This window comes from Chiroxiphia lanceolata, chromosome 1, assembly GCF_009829145.1.
Source record: "Chiroxiphia lanceolata isolate bChiLan1 chromosome 1, bChiLan1.pri, whole genome shotgun sequence".
NCBI lineage: Eukaryota > Metazoa > Chordata > Aves > Passeriformes > Pipridae > Chiroxiphia > Chiroxiphia lanceolata.
The window spans coordinates 119,225,138-119,249,201 of NC_045637.1; the positions used below are offsets into that span (position 1 = coordinate 119,225,138).

The 24,064-nt window shown below is 34.2% G+C and overlaps 1 protein-coding gene across 3 annotated transcripts in view; it reads left to right on the forward strand.

Moving 5' to 3' along the window:
- Positions 1–24,064, forward strand: part of TBC1D5 (TBC1 domain family member 5) — a 316,083-nt gene that overhangs the window by 61,408 nt on the left and 230,611 nt on the right. For 2 of the 3 annotated variants that reach the window (XM_032684071.1, XM_032684094.1), the window contains exon 3: positions 8,064–8,218. The exons of the other annotated variant lie outside the window; for it this stretch is intronic. The gene's annotated coding sequence lies outside the window, so the exon portion shown is untranslated. The remainder of the gene's footprint in view (positions 1–8,063; positions 8,219–24,064) is intronic. 3 annotated transcript variants of the gene reach the window in all.

A 24,064-nucleotide genomic window follows, 5' to 3' on the forward strand; every position in this document is an offset into this window, starting at 1 on the left:
GATGCTTGAAGTAGGAGAAATCAATATGAAGCCTGACATGTTTCTTTTACATTTGCAATGTCTGTGCAACCCGAATTGACCAAGGCTCAGAATATTTGTAGTTAGACAGTCCTGAAAAAATTATATTTTAAATAAAAACTAAGTCACTGACTGAAATGAGTATTGTAGTCCTGAAATCTCTTTCAAAATGAGCTTTAATTTCTCTTTTAGCAAACTTATCTTTTAGTTTTAATTTGTATGTCTTTTAAAGACTAATTTTTGAAGTGGCTATATTTTAATTTCAAAATTAAAGCAAAGGAATATGTGAAATTGTAAAGGTTAATTATCTCTAAAAGTCAAACAAAACTGAAATTTTGTATGTTCAATAGGTACCCTTCTTTTATTGATCGCCCTTCAAATGTCTGTCTTGTTATAATGAAAATTACAGGAGAGAAATTTGTATAAAATAGCTGATTTCTGGGGTGATTTTCCTCTGCTCTCCTCAAATGAACTGTAGACAGCAAAAACCAGTCCTGCTCTAGTCCTGTTACACTGAGCCAAAGCCAGACTTTATGCGCAGAAATGAACTTTTTATTCAGTCTTATGCTGAGAGCATTTTTCTAAGTGAGCAAAGTCTGTGATACTTAGAAAATATTTCTGCCTTTCCATAGGAAAGACATCTGAAGTGTTTATACTGATTTTAGTAATGAGGTATCAAACAAAATCATTAGACTAATGGAGCAAATATGGAATACTTGATGTGCTGCCTGCACTTCTACTTTCAACATGATTTGAGGATTTAAGCACTTTCTTCAGTCTGGAAGCAGCAGCAGGTTTAATAAAGCTGAAATGACCTTCAGTTTTCTCTCCTTAAGGCCATAATGCCAATTACACATATATACTTAACTTCCTTACAGAGGCATAAACTTGAAGTAAAAGAAGCACTTGTCACAGTGTTTAGAAATAATTCTGCTCTAAAGTTTTGGTTTACATTTGTGGATTAAGCTTGTGGAGTCTGCTCTGTCTTCCAGAGCTTATTATTTTCTTGTGATGTTAATATGACAACATAATTTTATATGGTCAAATTTATGACTGTATTATGATTCTTGCTCATTTTTTAGCCAGATGTATTTTAAATAAACACCAGTAATACAGTTGGTGATGTTTTCCAACATGCACAGCACTTCATTTGCTAAAATCTGAATTAGCAGAATATACTTTTTTGAAGTAGAATCATTAACTTCATATAAAATGAGCAGTTTTTTCAGTTGTTCAGTCTTACTTTTTTTCCCCCCCAAAACGGCTTAGTCATGTTCCATAATTGATCAGTTTGTCTGCAGAGTAACAACTTCAGCTCTAAATCCAAGGAAGAAGCAGATATACGGATTTTTTTTTTTTTATTCTTGCATTCTGTCTGCTTTCCTCTCATTCATTTTCATTAGATTGGGCCAGATAGACCAAAAAGAGAACTATGACTTTGTATGCAAATCCATATTATCCTTTAGATGAGGTTAGTTTGATTATGAATTAATATTATTAAAAACCACCAGAATTTTATCTGTTATTAAATAAAATATGCAATTCACAAAATACCATTGACACTCATTCAAGAAAAATATTTAATGTAGTATCAAAACCAGCAGATATACATTATTTAAACTTCATTTAAAATAATACCCAATCTCTGAACACTTTTTACAGAGAATAGGTGCAATTTCATGTGTTGTGTGATCTTACTAATTTTAGTTGAAGTCATTCCTTTGCCTTATCAAAGTCGGCTCAACTACAGGGAGGTGGAGGTGTGCTCAGCTGTAGTAGTGGTTGCCTCCTGAGCAGAACTCTGGCGTTACCAGTTCCTGACAGCTGCAAGCCAGCCTCTGGGCATCTTGCTAAATTTTCAAATGTAATTATACAGTAGACTTCCTTTAACAAATTCTGTGTTCCCAGCTATAATTAAAACAGCTCTTCTTGCCTTTAGCCTGTTCCTTATCTTACAACCCACCTCCATATCTCCCACTGCTGGGTAGTGTTATCCAGCAGAGCTGATGGATCTAGAAGAGCAAAGTTTATTCTCTCTGTCCTTTCAAGGAGTGTTTCATCAGTACAGAAGATCCATTTCTTCTGATCCAATATACTCAAATAACATGTCCCTTAAAGCTAAAGATTGTTCTCTAATTCACAGAAGTGCTGTTGGTTAACATACCACTTTCGTTTTGCAAACAATTTGCAATTGTTATTACAGGACAAGAGGTAAGAAATTATAAGAAACTATCCATGAAATGGCTGAAGAAGCCAGTACAGGGAAAGGAGACCTTCTAGAAACTCTTTCTTTTCATTCTGTGCAATATAGGATATAATTTCTTTCTACTGTTTGTGTGTTAGATTTTCATGTATGGAGCTGTTCATGGTCCTTTTAAGAGCATACATGTAATGTGAAAATAAAAATAATTGGTGATGCATTTTTCCTTATATGAAATTCTACGTAATTTTAGCCAAAGAATGATGAAATGTGTCCATTTTGTGTTCATAACTATGATGCACCTTTTCTAAATATAGTGCATCGGATTTGTCTTTGTTGAATCACCTTGTTGATTTCCTACCATATCTTCCATTTTTCAAAAGCATTTGGAGATCAGATCCTGTCCTCTGATGTGCTGCTGATTTATCCCAACATTGTATTATCTGCTGATTTTATAAATACTCTTACTAGCAGTCACTAGGATTATTATGAAAACACCAGACAGAAACAAATTAAGCAAATGTCTCTGAGTTACATTTGAAATATATACTCAGTTTGACAGAGCTGTTGAAAATATCTTTTCAAGAACAATTGCTTGCTGATTTCTGTCATTTTTGTGTCCAGCCTATAATGATTATGTCTGGGCAGTATTTCATTATATATGGCATCAACAATGCAGAACATGTTTAAAACCTCTCTAATCCCAAGCTCATTTCACATCTACTGTTACCTCTCATCCATGAAGCCAGTTAACACCCTCTTAGTGAAGTAATTCAGATGAGTTTGAAGGTATCAGTAATTTTTCTCTGTCTTCTTTTATCTTCTTGAAATTTGTTTGTGCAATATTGGGTTCTAAAATCTATTCAGTTTCACTGGTAGACTGTAATTTGAAGGTGGGACTTAGCTCATCCTGAGGGGGACTGGAGAGGACTTGTCTAAGTTTGGTTTTTTGTTTGTTTGGGTTTTTTCTACTTCTTTTGATTTTCTTTATTTTGATCTCTTAGAAATAATGAGACAACAGACCCTACTCTGTTATGTCTCTCCTGCTCCATAATTTTCAGCATGACTCTTTTCAGGTTTTTTTTTCATTCCTTTTGTTACTCTATTTTCTCTTCTTGTTTGTAGCAACAGTGTATGTGTCTTGTATCACTGTAGGTCTCATTGATCACTGATACAGGACGTGGATGAAAACTTTTTTCTAGTGAGACAAGGTGACAGAATGTGGAAAAAAAAGTTTCTTTCCTTTATCATGTTTTGTAACTTCAGAAAGGCAGAGTTAGGCTTATAGTAAGATTTCAAAGGTAACCATTGGAAAATTAAGTGTTCTTTTATCACTTCTTGTGTAGAGGAGGAATGGGAATAAACAGGTCAGTTCCAAAGGGAGTTGAGATCCAAAATTTTGCTTCTATGAAATGTAAAGATAAAGGTGATTACCTTTATGAAAACCATCATTCTAGCCTTTTGAACTGCGGGCCACTAAAATGGGTCAGGTAGAAGATTGAGGACTGTCCTGGGTTGTTACATCAAAATATCTTATGGAAATCCTTTTATCCTGAATGACTGTGACTTTGGTATTGGGTATGATGGCCTATGGGTGGCCTTTTCTTGGCACAAAACTACAAAATTAGGAGCAGTGAAAGCAGGGTGGATTTCTTTTCTGGTCTGTCATATAAGCTGAACCCTCTTGCTCACCAACAGAGAATGAGGACAGAAGCCAGTATGTTTATACCAATTGATACTGTTTCTTTAAAATTCAATGTTTTAGGTTTTGCCTTTCAGTTTGCTTTATAGGTCACTTGTTTTTTGTTACTTTTCTTTATTATGAGCTAAGAACAGAATATTGCTGAATATGCTAAAATAGATGTATATTTTTTAAGGCTGGCATTTGAGCAGACAAAGAGTCATGCTTAATGCTACTGTCATAATAAATAGTACTATAATTGATTGTTGATAGAAACCCTTAAAATACGTTTTTATGGTTGAAATGTACTTTGGGTAAACAGTGTTCAGTTTGCCTATTAAAATAATTTACTATATACCATGGTTTCTTTGAGTAGTAAGGAAGTAGGACTTTTCCAACAACAGTAATTGGTTGACACTGCTTGACCTTAATGCAAAGCTACAGTATTTAATGAACAAACGGAGGGAATAAAGTTTTGATAAATAAGGCAATTTTCATGAAACCTTTAGAAATATGCTTGAAGTCTTTTAGTGTTAGATTGACGGTTTCTCCTTTTGTGAAAAGAATAAGTGAATAATTTAAGGCTATATTTCATGTTTTCAGATCTTCATTCTGTCATATAAATAATAGACTGTGAAATGCAGCAGTTCTTGCATTCACAGATTTAATAGACCTATACAAGAGAGTATCTTACTCCGCTTCTGGCATCTTAAAATGCTCTTTTGTGTATCTGTATACCTTAGAAGCAATGCAGAAGTGGGACTCTCTTCAGTAACCAAATTCCATACTTTAAATATGCTACATATTCTGTTTCTAAAGGAATTATTCTTCTTAAAATAATGGCAGTACATCTTGATGTCAGTGTTAATATTTTTAATTCTGTTGCAGTATTATGATGGACAAATGTCAGAAAAGCAGTACATGGCTATTTGAAATAAAACTGTAATTTAAAATTTACTTACTTAAATAGAAAGACTGTGAAAAACATTCAGGTTTAGATCCTTCAGCATAGATCTTTGAAACACCATTAAATCTTATGAGAAAATAATCAAATGTATTTACTAAAATAGTGAAATATCAAAGTAATTTATATGATTTGCTGCATGTATTCTTAGTTATGTATTTTTTTAAAAAATGGAAACAGTATAACAGTATTGGGGGAGGAAGAACAGAGAATAGTTAGTTATAGTAGTTAAATATATAGTTATATGTAGTTAAATAAGCTAGTTTCTTTTCTTTGTTCCCACTCCCTTTTCTTCCTCCTGCCCTTTGGTTTAATGTCTGTAGAAAGGATCCTGAAGTAAGACTTAGTGAGAACAAGTGGCAAAGCGTTGGGATGTTTTTCATCAGTTGTTCTCAGTCTTCTAAGCAGAACATAGTCGTATGACCAGTGGACCACTGGAAACATAAATACTCCTTTGGAAAGTATGTACTATTGTACCGGTTTTGTTACCTTGAAAATTTAGCTTCTCATTTAGAGGTTTAAGGCAAATTACCTGCATTTTCTACTTGATACCTTCGTCTTTCAACATAGGAGTAATTTTCTACTTGTTAAGAACCTTCTACTAGCACATGATACTCCTGCTTTGCTCTGTTCTATGTGGGTGTGGAAGCATTTGCACAAGTGAGGAAATATTTTTATTCATATATTGAAGACTATTTTCTGTAAATAATTTTCAAGAAGTCTGGCAGATGGTCTGCATTTGCCATAGTATTGATTTATGGAGTCCCCAAGTAGGTTCTGGAAGTGTCTAGCATGGATCCTTCAAAGTGAGCTGTCTCCATGAGGATGCTATCACTTTTGTTAAAATACAGGCAGATTCTTTCCTGTTTCTTCTTACTAATACTTTAGCTCAGGTAGTCAAGTTACTGTCTATTACTTTTCAAGAAAAATAATCTTTATATCTTGTGTCATGTTAATACAAATCTTAACATAATATTCTATTCTGTTTTGTAAATTATTCCAGTAACTTATTCATATCTTCATTTTTTTTCTTTTTCTGATATAATTTTCTTCATATTCACAGTAAGTCTGTCTTTTGATTTCAGCTAGTCCAAAGGCTCAAACAGAGATCATGCTTTTCCCATTCTCCATTCTCTATTTGACTTATTTGTGACTCAGAAAACATCAGTGCAGGCATAGAGACTGTTCTACAGTCTAACCTGTTGAAAACAACTATCACAGTTGTAAGAATCACACAAAAATGATCACACTGAATCACACTGGACTGGTATGAAATACATTGTCATCACCTCTGTTTTCAAAACTTACAGAAATATTTTCTATTTTTTTTTTGCTACATAAACATTATTTAAGCCATTGGCTGGGACTGTTTCTGTTGTTTCATAAGAATTTACAGGATTAGTATGTTAAATATATTGATTTTCTTGAGCAAAACAATCACTGGTTGGTGACTGTGTTGATGACAGCTGTGACTGTATTGGCTTGACATGATACTTGAACAATACAATTACTATTCATTATTAGTTCAGTACAAGAGTATGGTCTCACTGTAGTGAGTCCTCTGCAAATATACACATACAGACTTCAGGGGCAAATACAGGAAGGAGGGTATAAAAAGCAAAAAAAGGAAATAAGAAAGCAGAACAGCAAGGATACTTTGTTAATGGCTTTATGTAAACTGTGCTAATAGTTTCTTTTAAATTCTGAAATGGCTAATGTTCTTTATTTAGTCATTGTGGCTTTTTTTGCTTAACTCGTTAACACCCATAAAAACTAGAAAGAATGGTAGTTATGACAAATGGACTATGTAATTTGAAAATTGTATTTTGTCACATGTTTTACTCACAAAACTTAGTTGAAATCAATTGTCCAAACATTCACTTAACATATTAATAAGTAATACAGGAATACTGTAAGCCGTCTTGAATTAGATATATTACATCTTGTTACAAAATTTAATGCCAGGCTTAATAACTCAAAGTATGCTCTAGAATAAAAATACATTTATGTGCTAGTATGTTGCAACTAGGATGCTAATCCAAATTACAAAAAAACCAAACAAGCCCACTATTTGGTTGGAACTGTTTAATATACTCAAGAGAAGACAATTGTATTTAATTTAATTTCTAAAAAAAGAAATCCCTAAATTTATTTCTTCAAAGTGAGTATGTTTTTCATGGTATATTTCTAAATATTACAGTACCGTAATATTAGAGTGTCAGATTACACTCTAATCTGACAACAGTGGTCAGATTTCAGGAGCTATTTGGGTATTTACTTGCAAAATCAGTGTCATTTAGGACTTTTTTTAAAAAAAATGTGTCTAGATGGTTGTGTTCTTACATTTTGTGATGGAAGCACTGTAGAAACAGTAAAGTACCAGCTTTTCAAAAAGAGAAGATGGTGTTTCCAATTCAACACTATTAGCTTTGTATATTTGTAATAGGAAAAATTATTTTAAAATATCAGTATATCCATTGTTATGTTTAATTATCTCAAAGTAGTTGAAAAATTCTGCATAAATATGTTTTAAAGAGAGGTTGTTTTAAAAATATTTTTTTCATGATTTAAAAAGTGCATTTTTGAACAGTTAAAAGAGAGTTACTAAAAGATAGATGGCTGTTCAGTTGCTGGAATTTCATTTGTTAAATTTCTCTTAGAACCATAGCTTTCAACATTTTTAGTTTGTTTGTAGTGTGCTGTTGAACTCTATACAATTTTTTGGAGTCTTATTAATAATGAAATAACAGCTTTATAGAAAATAGATCTAACAATATCAAATTACTGAAATTTTTAAGATACATGGTGTTAAGAAGTTCAGTCACAGGAGGAGAAAATAATACTGAGAAGTAGCCAAGAATTGCACGTTGATAAAAATTTCAGATTGAATAATGAAGTCTTCATAATGCTAAAGTTTTTAAGAGTTGTCTCTCTACCATTATTGTCATCGTAGAAATAAATAAATTGAACCACATGGACTTATTTTACATGTTTTTTCTGTCTCTTCTGATACATGACTGTGTGAAATACTTAATTTGACTTAAAAAATAAACCTAGTTTCAGTCACTTTTGTTTTTGTCCTGTTGAAATCTCCAGAAGAAATCCAGTAGCTTAGGCTACTTGAATCCTGTTAGATCAAACAAAAAATTAAAAATATTTTGAGTATTTTTTCATCAAGTGTCTTTATTCTTCATCTGAAGGTCAATTCCAGAAGTCTGGGACTGGGACTGCTACTACAGCTTTGTCATTGCTCCTGGTGGCTGGGCCACATCCCAACACTGCTTAACTGTTGAATGTGCGGAGAATATCCTTCTAAAGACAACTGTCTCCTTTGTATTTGAGCACCCACCACTGTGTAAGTTAATTTTTTTATATTTTCTTTTTAAAAAGCAAATTGAGTTTGCCTCGATTTTCATTAATGTCATAGTTACACATTTAACATATATAAAAATGATGTTTGTGATGTGTCTCCTGCAGTTGTCGAAAAACTATTTTTGATACCCTTTCTGTATCAAAAGAAATCTTCCTTTACAAACACAGGTTCTTTTCTCCCCAGTTCACTACGCTAAATTTTAAAAGACAAGTGAAAACATTGACTGTAGTATTTGGTTTTAAAAGTGACGGATAACTGTATTGCAGTCTGCTTCCCACAGAACTGGTGAAACATAGACAGTGTCAGTGGGAGCTTTTCTTTACTTTCTCCCATAATATGCCCCAAGTCCCGACCTGAAGGGGCAATTCACTCTCTAATTTAAACCTCTCCTTACATTAACAACATGGCAGTGTTTAGTAATGATACAGTGTTTACTGTTAAAGACTTGCCAATTTGGCCTTAAATAGCTAGACTATATTACCTCAATTTGCCATATTCCCTCTGTTTAGTTTGGAATTACCTTGCAAATGTTACGGTGATAGTATTGAATTGTATGAAGGAATTATAAAGTTGAAATCCTAGCAATGTAGATGTAAAGTACTAGTATTGGTCTACAAAAAAATACTAGTTCAAGTAATTAAAGGTCAGAAAACTCATTTTAATGGGAACAATTTTTTTGCTTTTACTGACTTCCATCAGTGACTTTAATTAGTTATTTTTCCTTCCTACTCTCTGGATAATTTAAAACTCTTTGTGAAGTGATTTTTTAAGACGTATATGTGCTTGTGTTTTTGTATGTGTAGTTTCTGTACCTTTTAAGTGTAGTTAGGTTTTTCCAGTGTTGCAATAAAATACAGAACACTGTGCAGTACATTAAAGAAATAGAGCCTATGCATCAGAACAATTTTCATGCCTCACTCAATTCTTAATGTAAATTAGTAGGAACATTGGTTATCCATTTGAGAAATTGAGTTGGTATAAAAATAAAAATGCACTTATGGTATGTGGTGCTTTGTGTATCATCTTGGGAGTGTTTTGCTGTTTATCTGTCACTTGCATTAGAAAAAGCAGTCACTGGCTGCAGGTGACATTAAAAATTAAAGGTTAACCTCAATTTCTTTACTGACCAGACGTGGGGCAGAAAGTTCTTCTGGATCTGTGCCTGAATTTTGGAAGTGTCAAAAAGGGTTGAGAAGTAAAGACTTGGGCTTTTGGTGGCTTAGTCTTTTTGTATGTGCATGTGTAATTATATCATTTTACCATTTTCAAGTGTTTAGACTGCTTGTTATAGGTTATATCAAGATGATTTTTCATTGCATCCAGCTTTGGGAAATTAAAAAATGACATGATAATGCTATAGTAAGTAATTATAATAAACTGATTTTACTGCTCTTCATAATTTTAGGAATGTCCTTTTTTTTTTTTTCCTACTTAGGAAAACTAATTAAAAATAGCTTTCTTTCCTATTACTAGAGAATCTATGTCTTTCAAAAACTAGTTAAAATTGTTGAAAATTGCCTTAGCAGCTTTTGAATATTCTGGTTAGCTCAATGTATGTTTAATATAAGACAAGCCTTATACTCTCATGAACAAGCCTGGGAGATCTTTAAGTATTAAGGCTTTTGACAAACTTGGCTTCTACCTCATAGTCACTTCAAAGTGAGCCAAATTCAGTAGTGTGATGCTTCCTTCCTCTATCACTCCAAGTGTTGGAGGTAGCATTCAGACTAGTGAAGAAGGCTGGCTTCAGGCAGCAGGGGTTTCCATGTAACCTGCCAGATATCTTTCCTTTGGAAAGGAGGTATTATGCTTGTTCAGTGGTAGAAGAGACTACAGGCAAGGCTTGATACATGAGATGCAAACTTGAAGCTATGCCTGCTGCTCTTACCTTCCATTTCATCACTTGATTTTCTTAGCCATGCAGTAAGGTAGTATGCATATAGTCAGTAGATCTGGTGCTTCTTGTTGGTTGATGAGGGAAAATGAGAAGGGAAGAAAAAAAAAAATTGTCTGCTCTGTCTTCATGATTAGAGTGCCAAAGTGCATTTTTTTCCTCCCCCATCACCCATTTGCCAAATTGTGAATTTCTTCTGTCCATGGCAGTTTTACAGCTCTTCTTAGGAAAACAAGAACATAGAAATTTCATTAAAGAAAGCAATGCATATTGCTAATTCAGAAAAGAACATGCAATTGATGTTTTTGAGGAACCCTAGTATTTCATCAAACATGTATAATCTGATTAAAATTATAAAACTATGTGCTTGCTTCACAGTAAGCTTCACACAGTTGTTTCAGGACTGGTATACTGTAGATTTTGTAGACTTGGAATTAAATCATCTTAAGAATTCTTTGATGGGAAAGTAATAATATTCATTTAGTGTACTTTCCTTTTATTACTAATTTGTTAAACCTACATTTAAGACAGATAATTTCTCTGAAGACTAAATATTTGTAAATGCCAGTTACTTATTTTCCTGTAGTTACGTCTACTTGAAATTTTTCCAGTGTTCTCCAAGATTGCTTTCACTTAATACTTCTTGATTTCTTGTGTTTCAAATATTTTTATGTTGACATAATAATGAAACTGGTCAAACAAGTTTCACTATTGAAGTGATTTATTAGGACACTGAAGTAGTGTATAGCTTTAAACATAGTTCTTTTGACTTAGGGAGTAATTAAATCCTGGATAATAGTTGATAATTGTTGGCTTGCAGCCTGGTTCTAAAGTCTTTGTTTTATAAACTGGGTTATGAAGCATCAAGAAAAATGAACTGGGGTTTTTTTCCAAATAGAATATCTCAGGTTATTAAATACTGCAGAAAGTGTTTATAATTTGAAGAAGAAGAAGAAATCTTTAAGTGAGTTTATGTATTTTCTTACAGGCTCTAGAATAGGTAGTATTTTATAATTTGTCAGTTACTTCTTTAAGTAAACTTCTATATCAGGTCTAAAAAGCACTGGTGATTTGCAACTATATTACAGATGGCATGTTTTCTTAAATACTATGGTAATCTGTGGTTTGTGGAGCAAGTGAATTACCCATTTGTTACACTGTTATGCAGCTCATAGAGGTCATCACACATCTGTATGAGCGCAACATTTACGTATTTAAAAAACCCAACCAACCTTCATTGCAGTGTTTCTGTTGTTTCTGTTCCTACAGTGTTGGTGGTCCATGTTCCTGTGTTAAATTTATGGCTGTATTGCAGCAATCAGCTATAGTGAAAGATACCCATAAGATAAGGACTTTTTTTCTCAGATGTAGCAAAACTTGCAGGCCATGCATCTTCAAAGGATGGAAGAACAGGTCCAGGATAAAGAGTTACTTTGCAAAGCACTAAAATCAAGTTATATCAGTTCCCCGTGAGGGTACATAATATCAACTTGGGACCAGTAATTACTGTGGCTTTTTTTTAAGTAGCTGTCAGATTCTCCTAGTGAGGACTAGCAGTACCATGTGCTGTTAGGCTATTTTCATCAAACATCCCTTTTTTTCCTCTTTGTACCATGTTAGATTTATCTACTTTATGTAGCTGGTCCTCACTTGGCAAAATTGGTGCTACTTCACATTCTTGTTAGTTCAGTTTGCCTCTGTCAGTGCTCTTTGTGCGCTGCATCTCCTGTGCCCCTGCCCCTGGCAAGTTGCCCCATTTGCCTCCTGAGCCTCCTTTTGGGCAGTGTGGCTCTGAAGCCTGAGCTGGACTTGGATAGAGCCCAGCCAGGTCTGGCAGAGCTTTTTTCATTGTACTTGGTGCCTGCTTTTATAGTTCATTTTCATTTTATCCAAGAAACCAGCCTTGCTAGTTGGAAATCCCAGTACTAAGGAAGAGTTTCCCGCTGCCTTTCAATACTTTAAATGGGTTTATAACAAAGCTGGAGGAAAACTTTTTAGCAGGGCCTGAGGGGATTTAGGCCTTTGGTTTACAAGTAAAAGACTGTATATTTAGATGAAATCTAAGGACGAAACTCTTTACTATAAGGGTGTCGAGACACAGAAACAGGTTGCTCAGAGAAATTGCAGATGCCCTATCCCTGGAAGTGTTCAAGGGTAGTTGGGATGGGACTTTGAGCAACCTGGTCTAGTGGAAGATATCCCCCACTCTGTCCATGACAGGAGGTTGAACTGGATGGTCTTTAAAGGTCCTTTCCAGCCCAAACCTGTGATTCTACTTGAGGACAGCAACTTCTTGCCTTTGTGGTTACCTGCTTACTATTATGTATGTCTCTTACACAGTTTCATTATATTATGTTTCCTCTGCATTTTGTTCACTTTCAAACTTTTTCAGAAGCATTGCAGTGGTAACAAGTTGTATCACTTGAACCTGGTGAAAGGACTTTAGTTTCTGGGTTTGTTTTCTTTTATTTTCAGTAAGAGATGACTTCTGCCTTAGATAATCATAAATGCTAATGAGAATTTGTTAAAAAGTATTTGTTAAAATTGTGCTTAAAGGATTAAAAGTGGCAGCTTTAAGTGTATCTGCATGAAAAAAAACATGGAGGGGAGAAACAGTCAGGTTGCCAGTGGTGTGTACTTGAAAAGAAGATTGTAATGATGTTTTGGTGTATTTGAAGTGATCCTCTTACCACAAATGTGACAATCAAAGACAGTAGTCTCTGATGTGTTTGGAGGTATGATAATGTTCAGTAAAATGTTAAGGACAAAAAAAAATATTGTCTGTAACTTACCTTGAAGGGAAGGGATGCTATTTCATGGCTATCCTTGGCTTCCTTTTGTTTCCGTGTCCTCCTCCTCAAGAAATTCTGTGGGACTTAGACTGCTTTGCTTTTAGGACAAGTTTTAAAGGAAGTTCACAGAATTTTAGTTGTTTTTTCTTTTAAGTTTTATGGATTTAAATGTCTAAACATATACTGAATGATACTGACAGGTACCAGTGCAGATACCAGCCATGTGCAGTTGGAGTCCAGTATTAGGGACTGATCTGCAAGCAGCAGCATTTCTCAGTTGTTGTGACTGGCCAGCATTTGTAATTAGATGGAAAGCAGATGAATAAAGCCAAATTAAAGTGACAGTGATGACCAACTGCCTACTAATTTTAGACACTCCACACGTTGCTGAGTGCTATTCATTCAATGAACACATATATTAAATATAGAAATTTATACATTTCTTCAGGGTAATAGAAGCCACAATGGTCAGAAGTTATTCTGTGTTATCAGTGGTCTGTTGTATTTGGATAAATTAAGGTGGAAATGACATATAACTCAGAACTTTCCGAGCAACTTAATGTAGTTTTGTTCAAGGTTGTATTGAGTGATGTACAGTACATGATTTCATATTAAACACTTTCTTTGAGAACATAATGTTTCTGCAGATTTATACTTTTTAAAGTAGAGTTAAAATCTTGCCACCAACTTTTGCACTGGTTTTCTCCATATTATGTATCTCATCCTGTAAGATCTTTTCTCATAAGCATTAGTTTAATAAGAATTGATTCTGGCACGAGTGGTTCAACTAGATTTTAAAAAAAAATGGTTGAATGTTGTTTTATCATTGTTCAGGAACATACATGCCTTAAAGACATAGAAAAGCACAATCAGAATCTTTGTGCTTGTATCTTTGAACTTGCCAAATTTCTCATCTTTTGCAAGGGAGCTGTAGGTTAGTTGCAAGAATTTCTCTGTATTATAAATGTTCAAAATTTGTCTTAGCATATTAATCTAGATTATTTTAAAATCCAGAAATATACTTTATTGTAGGATCCAGGCTGGATCAGAGAAAAAAATTGTTATTCTCTGTCATTTGTCAAGAGGGGAGTAGGGGGTAGAAAAGGAAGAAAATACTGTCCTTTTTAGGTGAATGTATTCTTCCCAACAACAAAAAGTAGATCAAGACTCTCTTGCTTGGAGACATTCATACCATCTGACAGGGAAGTGATTTTAATTAATTTAAAATCCAGAAGCAACAGTATTTCTTCCTGAGTAAATGGTTGGGAGACCTTAATTACACGTTGCTCTTGAAAGCACAGATTGCACTTAGTTTCTTTTTGGTCATTTAGACTCAGACTTTGGAAAGTATTTAACTTAAAGGAAATACAGGAGTACTTTTCTGAGTTGTCAGACTGTTACTGAGTTTTCTCAGTTATGAATATAGATACTTGAAAATAATGGGAGTTTAGGTGAAGTGATTTGTGATTGGGTAGGTTTAGTTTGGTTTGGTTTTTTTATAACAGAAAAGTCATACAATGCCTTCAGTCTGATTTTGGCCTCAAAACTTTTAAAAAGGCATTCACTGTGTAAAAAGTAAGTTTTGACAAAAGCAAAGGAAATGGCTAAATGTTTAAATTGTGAATCAGTATCTAGTTATGTGTAATCATGATCTACTGCTCCAACTGAGAATATTTTATAGTGTGAAACTTTGCTCCAGGTCAATAGCGACCAGCTAGATGAATCGTGAGTAACTAATTGTATATCTAGATTCATTGCACTCACTAAATCCACTTTCATGAATGAAATGTAAATGTTGAATGAAATTGTGGTTATTTTTGTGCATGAAAACTGTAGTTATGAAAGCTACATGGCTTTGTAGCATTTTAGGGGGAAACAATCATGGTTTTGTTTTACTTTCATGTTTACTTAGCAGAGATATGTAACAGAGAAGAATAGATATTATTCTATTCTGATAGAAAATCTTACTCTAATTCCAAAAGATAGTGTATTAAACACATTATGAAAAGGATGAACTATTTCACATAAAAAAGAAAGTTGTGATATTCAGTAGATTTCCTCATTCATGACATTTTTACTCTGCACAGGGGTCTGCCTTATGCTCCTAGATTCTTTGAAAAGAAAATTTGCCTAGTGTAGTTTTCTTAACTTTTCTGATGTAATTATTTCTTGAATATATATCATTAGTGGCCAAAATTAAAATGCAGGAACAAAAGAATTCATATGCAAACTTCTTTGAAGAATTGTGATAAAAACTACTCATAAGACTTTGTCAGTATTAAAATACTTTCCAGCATCTTGTTTCTTGTGACTATTTTAAGTTTTGTAATTAATGTTGAGGTTAGTTTAAGGGTTTGGTATTTTCTCTGCAGCAAATACTAGGGAGTGGTATCAGATTGATTTCACTCTTTCCTATACAAACTCACTCTATGACTTTGGGAAGGTCTTCTCAACATCCCTTAAGGTTTTGTTGTTAAAAGTCCCACAAAGTAACTTTCCCTTTTCAGAGTATTTGTAGGGTGCTGAGAGGAAGGGTTCCCTGTTTGGTAGCCGTAATTTGGTCTGGTGTAGCAGTGATACCCCTACAGACTTCCATTTTACCAGGCCTTCAGCAGAAACTTAGGGAATTAACTACTTTACACAAAAAGATAAATTATGGAAAGGGAAGTGATATTTAATGGAAGAGAGTGATGATTTGGGCCATTGTCCGAGTCCATATATCCTCCACTTGCTAAACTGGGACATAATCTTGAAGTCTATTTCATTTCTATTACAAGGCACAAAGGTAAGAGAGACCAGAAAGTTCACTGCTTTTTTAAAGACTTTCTCTTTGAATGTATACACAGTCTATGCATTTCAGCCTGAGTCTTCTAATGATTACCTGTTGAGTAACTTGAAAAACAACGTGTATAACTGATCCAACTCATCTTCCATGCCCAATTTTACTTCCTTAAGAAATGTGACATTTCTTCATTCTCATAGTGCTTCTGAGGTATCAAGGAATCACCTCTTTAAAAATAACATATGTGTCTGAGACTGCAGTAGTTTGAGAGCTGTTTCATTACATATGTTTGCATTTACAGTCTGAAAATGTCACACTAAGCTCATACCAAAACACACACAAAAAGTTTGTCATTTAAAAATGTGTCAGAATATTTGGACCAATTTGATTTGCCAGTTTTTCATTCTGGAAGCACAGATTTTTTTTTTGAGTCAGATTTGCATGTTATAAAATTGAAGGAAATACTTAGCTGACCGTCACAGAAAAATTATGACAATCTATGCATAGAAATACACAGGTTTTGTGTGTTAAGTGTGTGCACGTTACAATAGGTATGAGAGATGAATGTTCTTCTTAACTGAAAACTTCATTTTCTACTCTGGGGATATTTAAAAATCATTCTATCCATTTGGTGGAGCAGTAGCTTAGTTAATGAAATTTGATATTTTGGAGGTTTTCATTCTTGTGTAACATTTGTAAACATGTTCCCAAACTCTGCATGCAGTTCTGTAATTAACGTAGTGTTTCCATGGTGTTTTGTCAATGAAGAGAAAACTTATTTTTTATACAGATCGGGAAAAAATTGCATTTTCATGAGCAATACAGTTGTTAAAATTTGGTGGGGTTAAAATACAAGCCATTATGTGAAATTTGGTTTTTGTTAGCTTCTGAAAAACCTCTCTAAGTTTTACACACTACGAATGAACAGTGAGGTATAGTTCGGCCCCTGTCTGTATAGGGGTAAGATCAGTTGAGAAACAAAGCATTTTTTTCCTCTTCTGTAAGATCTCACTGATCACATCATTTAGTTTCTTTATTTTTCATTAGTTTTTGTCTCCATATAATGTACATAGAAAGTTAATGATGAAAGAGTAGTAAAGTATTCATTGAAACTGAAAATTATAGTATTTGCAAATATAAAATCATAATTTACATAAATGTTATAGTCAAGAACATTATGAATGTAAATATGCCTTCATCTGTTCTCAGTCTTATAATGCCATTCATTGTCCAGTGGGAGATGAAGAGTGATGCTGAGACTGCCATTTAACCTATTATAGCAACCTAAAGAAATTAAATAGCCTTGATATAAATATGAGGTGGGAAAAGAGTATTCATCTCCATTAAGTGACACAGTAAGAATAACAGGCGGGTGGGTGTGCATTAAGCAGCAAAGTCTCTAAATTCGGACACTAATTATAACCACAAGGACAATTGCCTCCCACGTACTTAAACTGTAATTTTGGTGCGTGTTTTCAGACCGAAAATATGCTTCGTGGTCCTTCAGGCACCAAATATGGATTTTCCTTTGCATTCTTTTTAATTTGATACATGATTCCTTCTTCCTTGTCATTAAATGAGGGCCTAATACTTAAAAGCTAAATTCATTATATTTTTCTTACTGTGATTAGAACTTTAGACCTTGTATTTTTCTAGATCTCAAAACTATGCTGAGGAAGTCCTACCCATTTTATGGTGCCAAAAGCAGATCATTATATTCAAAGCAAATCATCATTATATTCAAATTATTTGGAGCGGTTACTTTAACTTTGATTTTTGTTGAATTGTTTCAACTTCATTTTAATGTTATCTGTACCGGTGGATGACCAGTGGTTACTTAACCTATTGCACCACCTAAGTCACTCTTACTTTGTTTCTTAATTATGTATTCTTGTAACTTGCATCCTTTCTTAAAATTATTTTTATGTTACATTAGATAAGGTAATTTTTATATTGAGAGTTTCATGAAAGTATGACCCATGGAATCATAAATGAAAATAGAGCTGGTGTATAAAATTGTCTTTTAAACTTAATTGTGTATTGCAGTTTCTTTGATATTAAACTGCTTTCAGTGCAGGAGAGATTATTTTGATTGTTTAAGCATTCCATCTTTGATATAAATGAAGGTAGAGAATTAATCATTAAGCAAAAAAGAAATCAAAATCATTGCTTCACCTTTACTTTGATATTTAAGATGCAAAAGGAATGCATTATGTCCCTAGCTAACCTGATGTAATAATTAAGGTGTTATATTTCTAGACAAAATTTGTCTGATAATGTTTTTCAGTAATTCAGTCTTACTGTCCTTTTTCTATGCTTGATTAGAGAGTTATTGGCTATTATACTTTTTCCACTTGTACTAAGCTGTAGATCTGAATCAAGTCATCTCTAATCTGTCATAGATAAACTAAATCTACCGATCTTGTATCTGTCTCTCTTACACACACAATAAAAAGGAGGATTTCCTGATTGTAATTCTTGTAATTCCTTTTTTGGCCCTTTTAATTTGAACTTTCTTTTAAATTAAAGATACCAGGCCCAGTTGTAGCATTCCAGTGATGCCATATGTGCAGATAATTTCAGGTCCTTAGTACTACCATATATTTCCCAGTAATGCACCCAGGGATTGTTTTTAGCTTCTTAGCTACAGCAACATAGTAAGAGCAAAAAAAGCATTTGGTTATTTACAATGACTTGTAAGTTCTTTAGGGATTCATTGCTTTCTAGGATGTAATCCTCCATTTTATGTGGCCTGTCTTGTAGGTTCTTAATGTTCTTAAGGTAAATAAATTAAAATAATGTAATTTCTACTCTGAGATTTACTTAATTTATGCAGCTTATTGGAAGGATTTTTACTTATTTTTGTCATCATAAAGCTTCAGCTTTTTACATAACAGTGAAGAGTCAGTCACCAGGTTTTATTTGTATTTTGTGTGATTGATATTTTAAAAGAGACAGTAAAGGGGACTTCACAAAGTATTAGAACATTAATACAGCACAAAGAAGGCTTATAATGTGTTTAGCTGTTGCTGATACGTAATAATACGGCAAAAAAGCACTCCTTTACAAGGCTGCTTTTAAGATCCAAGGGAGCCAGAGGAACTGTTAAGAATAATAGATAGCATATCTTGGATTAATTTTTTTAAATTTGTTTTTAGGAGCAGAAGCACAAAAATCCTGTCTTAATCTTTCTTTTAGGTATACTTCTTATTTAGCTTTTAGTAACTTGTAATTTAAGATCACAGTTATTAGGTGTATTTCTGCATTTTATATATCGCTCCCAGATGCTACAGTATTAGTTTTTATCACTGCATATTTTATGAAATGTCAGCCTTCTGTTGACTGTTCATGCAGCATTGTTAGTGATCAAAGCCACAACATAAAGGAGAGGAATCTAAACAGTTGGCTTATCTTTGTCCTTCATTGTGACACAATACCATAAAATTGCTTTACTATATAAAAGGCAAGCAAAGCTTCATGTACCACACTGAAAAGGTGAACTTTTTGTTATGCTTAACAAAATAGATAAACTCTTATCAGTGATATTTTGTGCAAGGAAAGTAAAGTTAGCAATGTTATCTTTTAATTTTGGAAAAAGTTTTCTTTTCCTGTCTTTCTAAAGCACATTTATTTATTTATGTGCGTGTGTGTATATATATATATATATATGTAAAATGCTATTATAAATCTATCCATTGAAACCTTCTGAAATGGAAGAAGTGTTGTGTCCTTTGGAGTAATCTGTATGGTGTGTTATGAGACTTCTTTGGGATACAATTAATCAAGGCATGCTATATCATTTGAAGAGTGATAATTGGGGAAATAAAAGTCTTTACATTATGAAAACTGCTGGTAATTTTCAAGTATATTTAGCTTTCATTTTTGTTTTGCAAACGTGTGATTATTTTAAGTTTATCTGAATTTTTGGTTAAAAATATCAGAATATCAGTCAGCCTCAATTTCTATGCTTGCCTAAGTGAGTTGTGTATCAGAACTGAAGTAATAAGTAGGAAAAACTCTACAAGCTCTGGAGATATTCTAGGAATAAAAATCTTGAATGATTTTGATCAGCTGTTGTGTATGCCCTGCACAGCAGTTGGTTTAATCAATTTTATGTTTTGGGATGGTTTTATTAAAACGAGCTGCTGCTTTCAGTAAATCATTGTAAAGATGTATATGCTTTTTGGGGATCTGCAGTTTACCAAGGCAGTCTCTCAATATAAACTAACTTAAGCTGGATCCTCAAGTGACTGGGCTGAATTAGTAACCCCTTTACCATGAGGAGTATTTATCAGGATTGGACAGAACACAAAAAAGGAAATACAGTCTCCTATTATGATAGTGATACAGAAAGTAAAAGAACAAAAGTATTTCTATCATGTTGTGAAGGCCAAAGGCAGGCATGATAGTCAACAAAGCTCTGGAAAGTTGATGATGCGCTCAGTAACCTGGTAGCACGTGTTTATATTTGGCTTTCCAGCTACTGGTTTCATCATCATATTCAGTGACTTATATGCTTGTATTCTCTCACAGTGTATGATCATATTTTGATAAATGCTTGAGAGGTTTTAAACAAAGTAACAGTGCTATTTTCTTCATGGCACTGTGATCAAGATAGCCACATTCATCCATTTGAACTTGGCTTTATGGATGAGATAGTAATTTTCATCCATTTTTTCCTCAGAAACTGGCACCGGAAGAGATCGTTCCTGAGTACATTCAAAGGTTTTATTACTTCTTTCTTGATGAGCTTTGAAAATACAGCACGTAGAAAAGAAACTTTTGTCAAGTCATTTAAGATGATGTTTAGTATATCAGAATATTACTCAATTCATTTTGCAAAGTGGAATTTGGGAAAATAAAAAAATCTGACAGTAATAAGTGGTTAATCCATCAACTATCTGACAGTGGTGTTCTCAGTGCAGGTCATCCTTCCTGTACAAATATGGCATCACACAGAGTCCACGTAACTTTCTACTTCTCCTCAACCTCACTACCAGCATTGAGTTTATGATCCTCCCCCCTCACAGCTGAAAGGGCTGAACATTCAAAGCTACAGACCTATTCCCTATCTTTCTAGGTAAGACCTTATTGTAATCTACTTCTCTTCTGATTTATTGAAGAAATACATTTCTCCTACTGTACATTTTCATCCACTATTCACCTGAGAATGTGAATTTTATATGTCTTATATCCAGTGGGATTCTTGCTTGCTGATAAAGGCAGAAAAATCTACAACCTGACCTGACTGCGATGAAGGATTAAGTCATCAGAAAAATTGTGATGCTTATAGCAAATTTAGGGACCACAGCAGGAGGAGCTGTGCTCCTAGAAAAGAAAGATGTACAAGGTTGTATAAGCAGTCCATTAGGTGCCTGGGAATCAGAAGGCCAAATATGTTGGCACATCTCCTTGCAAATCTGGAAGAAATGTAGGTGAACATGAAGAAAAGGCAGAAAGGAATAAAGACAGTCTTTAAAGGGCGTGATTTTTCCCCTGCTAATACCGTTGTCAGATCTTTCAGTGTACTGTAGTTGGAGGGTAAACATTTTGTTCAGGGCTCCTTTCTATTTGTGCATCTAAGACTGCTTTAAACACCTGATAAGCAGGTGCTAGCGACTCTTTAAGAGCTGGAAACATGAAAACCTTATCCATACAGGTTCCTATATCTTTACACTGGTGATTCCCTGCTCAAGAAGTCATGCATTCATTATTAAATGTGCAGCTCTCACATATCCATTTGCAGTGACCAAGCTGAGTCAAGTCTTCATGAAGCGTAATACATAGTTTGAAAAATGTAGTACTTCTTTCTTTAATTGGTGTTTTGTTGTCTTTGCATGAAGACATAGTAAATAGATGGGATGATAGCTCTTTGTTAGTATACTGGATATAATCAAGGTAGCTTGGTGCCTTTTAACCTGATATTCTTGAACCTTGATATGCAGTCATGCAGCTGATATGCTTTGGAAACTTAATTTCACTTTACAGATATTTTGTATGTGCATATGTGCGAAATATTTTATAGGTTGGTCCCATAATTTGTGAATATATAACCTTATTTCCAGAGAAAAAACCTTTATGACAGTTTTGGCCACCTTTCCCAGCTAGTTCTAAAGGCATTCTTTACTAAGTAAATGAATGCAGCAATTTCTTGAGCATTTGTCAATGTTAGCACCAGAAAACCAAAGGTTTTTCAGCCTGTTTTTAATGCAGTTATCCTCAAATCTCTAACCTGAGGGTTATAAATGTAACTGACAGAGAAAATTGAGCAAAATTGATAGTCAGAAATTTCTTAATAAGATATAAATTGTTGGTTTGGACTTGATTCACTGTTGATGAAAATTGTGTTTCTGAAATGTAGCTATATTAGTTTATGCAAGAGTTATCACAGTGCTTGTACCTATGGGATGTAGTAGTCAGATTGCTGTTCTGCACTGCAGAGAGCTCAGTGAAGGTGAGAAGTACTTATAAACAGTTATGTACAAGAGATACTGCAGCTACATATTTAAGGACTTTATGTCGATCCCATCCTCTCTTATTAGCAACATGCTAAATTGTTTTGAAACCTTTTGCATTTTTCGATGCATTTTGCATTTCCTTTTTTTGTGAGCTTGTGTCCCTGGGCTACTAGAATTGGCAAAGGGAAAAGACAGCAAGGTTTCTAGGAAGCTTATCTTCAGTATATCTTTTTCCTTAATGTGCAGATTAGTATTAATGATGAGCGTGATGGGAACTGTGAGTGTTGGCTCACCTGCAAGGGTAAAGATGCATTTGCAGTAACAGTAACGTAATTCAGATATTTTCAAAGCTGGTGACACTTTAGTTCAGAATTTATTGTTAAAATGCAAACTACAAGTGCACTTTTTTTTGAATACAGAATCTCAAGTATAGCTTAAATGGAAGCTGTAAGAAATTCCTCTAACTCAGCATTAGTCCATATCATGTAGTACTGTCTTCCCCTCCTGTTTTTTCCCTGAAAAAACTATACCTAAGGGGAAGCTGTTTTGAATAACAGAAGTTCTGTTCTGTAGCAATTGTGGAAAACTGCAGTGCTTCAGACTTGGTTTTAATAGTTTTATTGTTAATGACCGTAATGATGTCTCCTTAATTTATCATGAAAGTATTGACTTCAGATGTAAAAAACTGTTGCAGTGATGCAGTGATACTCATGTGGCACCTGATTTACTGAAAACCTTTTCCATAACTTACAGTTCTAACACAGATCAGTGAAATTTGCAGTGATGCCACAAGGTGCTAGTTCATAAAGCCTTTTGCAAATTTGTGTCCAACTCAGGCGAGGGAGGTCTCCTGTCTGTTCCATCTGAGGAAGAGGAGCTTGCTTGTCAAGTCTTTCACCAAAGTGGGAGGGGCAGGATTGGAAAGAGTGGACAAGGCCTTTGACATTGGTGAAGAAACTGTTCATAGGCTGCTTTAGCATTGTTACTGAAGAATCAATCTGACCAGCCAAATGAGGAATTTCCAGCAAGGGGGTTCTTTCTAGCTGGGGAAAGATTGTGAGGATTAATGTTGGATTTTGCTGCATTAATTAATCCCAGTTTACATTTCTTACAAATCTACATTTGTAAGTATTCAAACTGATAAACATTTTTTGTGCTAAAAACATGCAAAGGTAAAGGAAGATGCTTAGAAAGCTCAAAAGAGCTTAAGAGTGCATCAGTTTGGAGGATATCAGCAGAATGCTGAGGAAATATGAGCATTGCACAGATTTGGGCTCTATTATATGTCCTACTTTGCTCACAGACTGTGCGCTGCTAAGCTCTACCATGTAAATACTGGCAAAGACCCAGGTTCCACTTTCATTGAAGTCTACCCCACCTGTAATAAGTATAGTCACGAGATTGCAGCATTTATATATTCATCAGGTGCACTTAGTTTCTTTGTGATATTAAGATGTGGCAAATTGCTGTCAGGTATGAATGGAGAGTTCATATTCCTAATTTTTATCATACTTTGAGAGGATTACTAATACTCCTAGAGGTTTGCTCTTGTTTAAGAGCGTTCAAAAGACATTTTAACATGTCCTACTTCCAATTTGGGGATTATAACATCTGATTGTTCTCTGTCATAGCAATTGAGAAGGTTGCTGTTTTAAAATATGTGTGTGTCTGAGGCTGCAAAGGGACAAAAGGGCAGAAAGATAAATGCTTCCTGCATTTAACTGACATACCATTCCCGTCAGATGAAGAACAGGTTGCTTTAAAGGTGGGAGGTGCAGCACTTTTCAGGCCTCCTTGTTGGATCACCTGCCTTTCAGTGGTGTTCTGTGACTGTATGGTGTATGCAACTACCTTCCTAACTTTGCATCACATGGAACCTATAGGGTGAAGTTGCTGAGTGAA